This window comes from Prionailurus bengalensis, chromosome A3 (genome assembly GCF_016509475.1).
Source record: "Prionailurus bengalensis isolate Pbe53 chromosome A3, Fcat_Pben_1.1_paternal_pri, whole genome shotgun sequence".
NCBI classification, from domain to species: Eukaryota; Metazoa; Chordata; class Mammalia; order Carnivora; family Felidae; genus Prionailurus; species Prionailurus bengalensis.
Window position 1 is genome coordinate 134,964,146 of NC_057354.1, and position 7,206 is coordinate 134,971,351.

Consider the following 7,206-nt stretch of genomic DNA (forward strand, 5'->3'; position numbering starts at 1 on the left):
TTCGTTGCAAGACCACTGTTCCATTTAGACCAAACACATGAACCCCTCACTCCCACTTTCCCCTCCAGCCCTGTCAATACATAATTCTTATTGTTTATTGATTTATAAAAATAGTAGCTCTTTTGGGAGCTGCCATTTTGTGTGGTGAATGTAATGTTTCAAAGGAGACATTTAGGAATTCTACTTCAGTAGGCAGGCACTAGATTTTAAGAATTTGGAAGTAATCAAATTTGACTTATTTTTAGAGTATTTGATTATGGAAGCTAAAAAGGTAACATCTACTCTAGAGGTAAGCACCAGTAATAAGCCACTACAAATAGTAAAGAAAAATTGCTGTGTACAGCTTTTCCTGTTTTTGATTAATAGGACCCGGTGCCATGGTAATGGTATTTAGCAAATTATAATGCTGCCATTAAATTATGGTCCTGTAGCAAATGGTTGTGAATTCAGTTATCCTGCTTAGCTTCTAGCTGTCTTGAATATTTCATCGAAAGCTGATTTGCCAGTGATGGCAATAGCTCCATGTTTCTGTAAGGAAAAAGACATATTAGGTGAAACTTGGGTTGAAAGTCAACCCGTTAATGAGAAGCTCATCCACGTCCTCCATTAGCCTGGTCATGGTAGTCACCTCCCACTGACGTGGGGCTGCCCTGAGATGCTCTCTTCTATGGAGATCGTCTCCAGTGCCGTTCCCTCTGTCCAGGCCCACCATCCAGATGCCCATAGAGAAGAGGAACCAGGTGATTACCCTCAACTTCCGAGCAAAACGTGCCGCCACGGGTAGGTCCAACATGGGACAAGGGAGGCTTCGGTCCGTTGAGCTTGGCGTAAGCCTGGTAGGATATCTCAAGGGCAAATTAGCACCCAGAGAGCGTAGAATCTGGTAAATAATAGGAAATATGAGTGTCAGTTTTCAGGGATTCAAGTTTCTTTAGGAAAGAGGGTCTGAATTAAATCACTTCTCTGAGGAGAGTTAAAAACCCAAGGCAGACAAAGATCTTCAAAGCAAGGTCAAGGCAGTAGGCATTATTTGCATGGCCCAAGGAAACGATTGTCTGGGGCTTGCGCGCTCTTTGTAAGAAGGCTGGAGAGTGAAATGCAACGGAAAGTAGGGCGATGTGGGAAGAAACAAATTGTTCCTACTGGCAAAAAAGCACTTGGTCTGTAGGTTTTATGACGGTAAAGCAAGCAGCGGCTTGACATACTGGAAACACCCATGGCTATGGAGTTGTGTCCAATACCAGGTTCAAATCCCCATTTGGTACTCACAACTTGTGGCCTTGGGCAAGATGTGCACCGGTAAATGGCAGCGATGACCCTGATGTAATTTTATTGAGACTTATCAGTAATTGACCTGAAGCACCACAGCATGATGCAGGTGGGCAGTGAAAGAGGCTGAGGCCTCGGGGGCCGAAGTGCTGTGGTCGGGGTTTCGTCCCCACTACCTGTCGTGTGTTTTGGGGCTGGCTCTTTTGCTTCCTTGTGCTTCAGTTTCCTCATATGGAAGGGGGCAAAGAGTAGAACTTACCTCAGGGTGCTTCTGTGAAAGTCAGATATACTTAGAACGGTGCCCGAGGTCTAATAACACTCCCGCGTGAGTGTTTGTTACTGTGGTCAGGCATATTGTTATTAGCACTCCTGGAGGAACTCTGTGGTCCCGAGCGAATATTGCATATGTGAATCATAGAGGAGGGAAGGATGTTCGGGAGGGAGTCAATAACTATCTTCATTTTATAGTGTAGGATGGCCTTGATTCTGTTTCTACCTGACGAAAGGGCACACTTCCCAACATGATTCATCCATTGTGATGTAGAGCTGGGATTTGAATTCCATTATGATATGCCTATTCCTAAGACATCCATTCTATGCAACCAAGAACAAACCTAACTGATTAACTGGCTCCTTGTCTCCAGGACTTGATTTATTATTAATCGGAGTCCATATAATATCATAAAGCCTGGCTGAGACTATTGTTGGGAGTATCTGAGCAGCCATGTAACTGTGAACATGCCAGGGCAGACGAGCTGACTTCTTTCTTGTGGGGGCAAAGGAAATCCCACAAAAGGGGGAGACGACGTTGTTTCTTGACATGGTTCTGGAAGATCTGCACGCTAGGCGTGAAGCGTTTTCCCCAATTCCTGGTTCTCCCAACAGTTAGGCAGAGGATTGAGCTGCACCTCCTGAAAGTTCAGAGTTAAGTGGTGTATGTCTGTTCTGGGTTTCAGCACCTACTTGCGGGGGGGCAACTCGGAGCCCACCCCTCCCTGTTGCTTGGGGCAGAAGTGCATGTTGCCGTGCAAGCGCCATGAGAGCTGAATATTCTGGAATTGTGAGATGACCCAGGGAGTTCTGCTGTCCTTGTCTTTGCTGAGCCAGTGTCACTTGGTCTGGTTCTTTTCTGTTTTTTTTTTTTTTTTTTTTTTTTTTTTTTTTTTTTTTTTTTTTAAAAACAAAGCATCAGGCAGTCTATCTTGACTGACATCATAATGGTTTACACATGAATATGTATAAGTAAAGAGTGATCATTAGGAATTTCTATACATTTCTTCTATGTACTAAATAAAGGTCCTTCTTGATGGTGCCATTAGATTAGCAAACCGGTAGCTGTGTTCACGACCTAGCTTTCAGTAAACTCCTGGTGAAATGTTTATTAAATTCCCATGAATAAGAAGGAAAAGTCTGAGTTTGGTGTTAAAAGACTTAGGTGGATTTTAAACCCACTGATTAATGGACTCAAATGCATCTGAGCAAAACCCCTGGGGAAATATATCACGGGGTCCATTCTCTGTCCCATAGCTTCCAGTAACTTGATCAGGGGCGTCAGGAAGGCATTAAGCACCATGCTCATTAAGATTCTGGATAGTAAGAAATAGAATGGATAGCATCAGGATTTATAATTATCTTGCTAAATGCCTAAAATCAACTGGATAAAGTTCAGATTAAATTGTGTCCAGTTGTATGTTGTGCTTTTAATTTAACAGTGTAACAAAATTTCCATTACACTTACTCACATTCTTTCTCTTCTCAAAAGATTGGTGCTAAGTGTCCAAGAATAGGGGAATAGTCAGCTAATTGTCATTTATATCCTCAGAGAACATTGAATGTCACACAGCTTTCCAAAAGCATAATGTTGAATAGAAAGAAAAACGAAATCCCAGATTATATGCCGGATGAGCCCAATGTGGTTTTAAAAGCAGAGGGCCAGAGAACCAAGTGTGATTTTTCTTCTTTTTCTTTTTGCATTTTCCAATAATTTTTCACATGAGTACAGGTTTTTATAATGACCGTAACATACTTTTAAAAAGAGGGAAAGCTTTGTATAATGACTCTAAGGTTAGAGAGCAACCTCCTTATTTATTCCACATGCAGTTGGGATCTGTAAACACCTTACTAGCTCAGATGAGTTTATCACGCCTGTGATGATGTAAGGAATTTGGCATCTTTGACGTGTTACTGGTGCTGCTGTAGGAGTTATTCTTGCTCTGATTTATGAGTTCAGGTTCTAATGTGGTTTAAGGCATTTTCCAGAAAACCGTGTTATGAGATAGAGTGCCAGGCTGTTTCAGTAGGGCAGTGGTTGGGCGGGACTCAGCATTCAAGTACATTTTCTGTCTAAAGAAGGCCAGTATTTTCCTGACGTGGGGTGCCCTGCAATATGCATGATTTTTAAGGAAGCACACTCAGGTGTTTATCCTGTTTGAGATGAAATTAACAAGCACCCGAATTTCAAATATATTTGAAAAGTACTTTTCCATCTACATGAAGGAGCTTTTCCATTAGTTTTGTTATTTTCGTTCTCCTGCTTGATTCTGGTGCTGCAGCTAGTTTATCTTGTCTTAATTTTAAATAATTGGATAGAAGGAGTTAATATTCAAATACTTTAAATGATACTTGAAAATGTACTCAGTTTGCCTAAAGATCACCTGCTGCATAGCTTACCTTCTACATAGCTTGTTTTAGCTTTTGCTATTTAATTTTCCCTACCTTAAAAAGGAGGCATTTCAAGTACAACAAATTTCTCTTGTACGCTGTATTTTTCATGAACTATTATATCTTCCATTATAAGTGCTGTTGTGTTCATTGGACCGTGTTGAACTCAAAATCACACATGTAACAGGTGTGGGGGTTTAGCAGTAACCTTCTATTTCCCTGCAACTGACTTGCATTGAAATTTGAAATCCTCTAACAGCCTTATGAACGCTCTACTCCATTTTCTTTAATAGAATGCATTTGGGAAAATGTAATTTGTTTTTTAAAGGATTTCTCCTGATAAAAGACCCTACTGCTATCTCGTTCCCAGTGATCCATTTAAGATTTCTTTATGGCTCATGATTTGAAATAAGATATTTGATTTAAAAAAAAAACATACAAAATATCTCACAACAGGTATTATAAAGAGCTTTGTTGAAAAAAAAAAAAATATCAGAAAAAATCCCCTGGATTTTCTCAAGTACTGTCTGCTTTCGTTCATTCACACATTCATTCATTCATTCTTTTGTTTGTTCATTCAACACATAATTATTGAGTACCTAGGGTGTTCAAGGCCTCGGATGCCCTAACTCATTTGTTAGCTCTTGAAATACGGATCTTGTTCTGTATTATACTTGAGTGTTTGGAGGCACTGAATTACACTGTTGAACTGTTTGTCACAATATTACTGTTGCTGTATTGTAAAAATTACAGTGTGTTCATTGTTCTCTCTCTCTGTACTAATTTCCTTCCTTCCAGCTGACGGTGAATTAAAACAGATGCAGAGATAAGAGGGCAGGACCGTCACCTTAGCTGTCACACGCAGGGACAAAGGGAGTGTTGGGTCAGATTCTGTTGGGACATATTTGAGATACTTTCTATCATGCACTTTGCACGGAGTATAGTTTCCCAAGAATGAAAAAGAAACACACACAGGTCAAGGTTTTGAGGTTGATGTGATTTGAACTGTTCTCTGTGAAGCAGAGAAAGCAGGCTAGAGGAATTGGCTTGCTAAGTCAAGATATGCACATTCTTGCAACTAGTTAATTTGTTCAAGTCCTTAGGGAACTGTCCCCACCTGCCACGGGAAATAATCGTGGTTTTTACAAAATCATAGGCAAAAATGGTGCTATGCAGCAGACTGGCCTTCAGCTTACCTGGTGGGTTCCTAATTCTGCATGTCTGTACTCTCACTTTGCCGGGCACAGGTCCCTTGAGTGGAATCCAGTAAGTATTTGCTGTGTGTTGAATTGACTGAGTCTTTTGCTTTTCAACTAATTGTGGCAACAATGGAGAATAGCATCAGTTTGTTGACACTAGCTGTTTATAATATACCATAGTAGAACGTGGAAAAGGAACATTCTCACAGCCGATGGAAGCTTCCATTATTCCCCCTTGCACTGTATTTTGTAGTGTAATTTTAAAAATCATAAGTCCCAGAAAAAAGGGTTTCACAGCCTTATGGGAAATTTCTCTTCCTTCCATCACACGTGGATTATTATTAGGAATAACTGAAAGGCTAAAATATCTTCATAGAGAACTGGGAAGTTTTGCCTTGTTTCTTTATTGCTAATGCAACTGCAGAAATAAATACATTTGATTTGAAATATGCTTTTTAAGAAGGTTCTGTTTTGCTTAGAAAAATCAGATGTCTGGCCATAGCAATATTTTTCTAGCTATGTCTCTGGAGACAAGGGGAAAAAAAAAAAAAAACCAAAAAACAAAATAAAAGGTCTCTGCACAGCAAAGGAAATAATCAACAAAGCCAAAAGGCAACCTAGTGAAGGGAGAAGATATTTACAAATGACATATCCCAGAAAGGGTTAGTATCCAAAATATATAAAGAACTTTTACAACTCAACACCAAACAAACAGACAAACAAACAAAAAATAAAACAACAACCAAAAAAACAAAAAACCCTAAGTAATCCTATTAAAAGTGGGCAGAAGACACGAACAAACATCTTTCCAAGGAAGGCATACAGATAGATGGCAACAGACTCATGAAAAGATGCTCAACATCGTGTATCATCAGGGAAATGCAAATCAAAACCGTAATGAGATATCACCTCACACCTGTCAGAACAGCTAATATCAACTCAACAAACAACAAGTGTTGTCAAGGATGTGGAATAAAAGGAACCCTCGTGCGCTGTTGGTGGGAATGCCAAACTCGTACACCACTGTGGAAAACGGTATGGAGGGTCCTCAAAAATTAAAAATAGAACTAACATGTGATCCAGTAATTTACTATTGGGTATTTCCCCAAAGAATATGAAATGCTAGTTTGGAAAGGTATATGCACCGCTACGATTTTTGCAGCATGCTTTACAATAGCTGAACTATGGAAGCTGCCCACGTGTTTATCAGTAGGTGAATGGATAAAGAATATTTGGTGTATATATACAATGGAATGTTCCTTGGCTGTAAAGAAGTATGAATCTTGCTATTACAACAACAAGGATGGATCTAGAGAGTATAATGCTAAGGGAAATAGTCAGAGAAAGGCAAATGCCATATGATTTCATTCCTGTGTGGAATTTAAGGAGCAAAACAGAGGAACAAAGGAGGAAGGGACAAACCGGGAAACAGACTCTTTACTACAGAGAACAAACTGGTGGTTACCAGAGGGGAGGTGGGTGGTGGGTGAAATAGGTAATGGGGATTAAGAGGACACTTACCGTGATGAGGACTGAGTAGTGTATAAACTTGTTGAGTCACTGTATTGTACACCTGAAACTAATATGCTATTGTATGGTGATTATACTGGAATTAAATTTTTTTAAAACATAAATTAAAAGAAAAATAAGGTGGGGTGCCTGAGTGGTTCAATCGGTAGAGCATCTGACTTTGGTCCAGGTGATGATATCTTGTTCATGAGTTCGAGCCCCACATCGGGCTCTCTGCTGATGGTTTGGAGCCTGGAGCCTGCTTCAGGTTCTGTGTCTCCCTCTCTCTCTGCTCCTCCCCCACTTGTACTCTCAAAATTAAGTAAATGTGAAGAAAAATTAAAAAAAAAAAGAAAAAGAAGATGCCTTCCTAAAGATTCAGAAGCTATAAGAACATATTTATATGTATAAATTTACTTTTAAACATATTTAAAAGTATGAGTCACCCTGATCTTCCTACTAGACATAATCACCATTTATATATGAAGATAGATGTGCATACACATATAGTTTCATATATTATTTATATGCGATATACATAATTATTTATATCACATAAAATTATAAT

General features: G+C 39.5%; 1 long non-coding RNA gene across 1 annotated transcript; it reads right to left on the reverse strand.

Moving 5' to 3' along the window:
* Nucleotides 1-220: 220 nt before the first annotated feature.
* On the reverse strand, nt 221-1,782 carry LOC122467036. Its single transcript, XR_006292830.1, has 2 exons — nt 749-1,782; nt 221-528 (listed from the first exon to the last, which is right to left on the reverse strand). It is a non-coding gene; the product is annotated as an uncharacterized LOC122467036 (long non-coding RNA).
* Nucleotides 1,783-7,206: the final 5,424 nt, after the last annotated feature.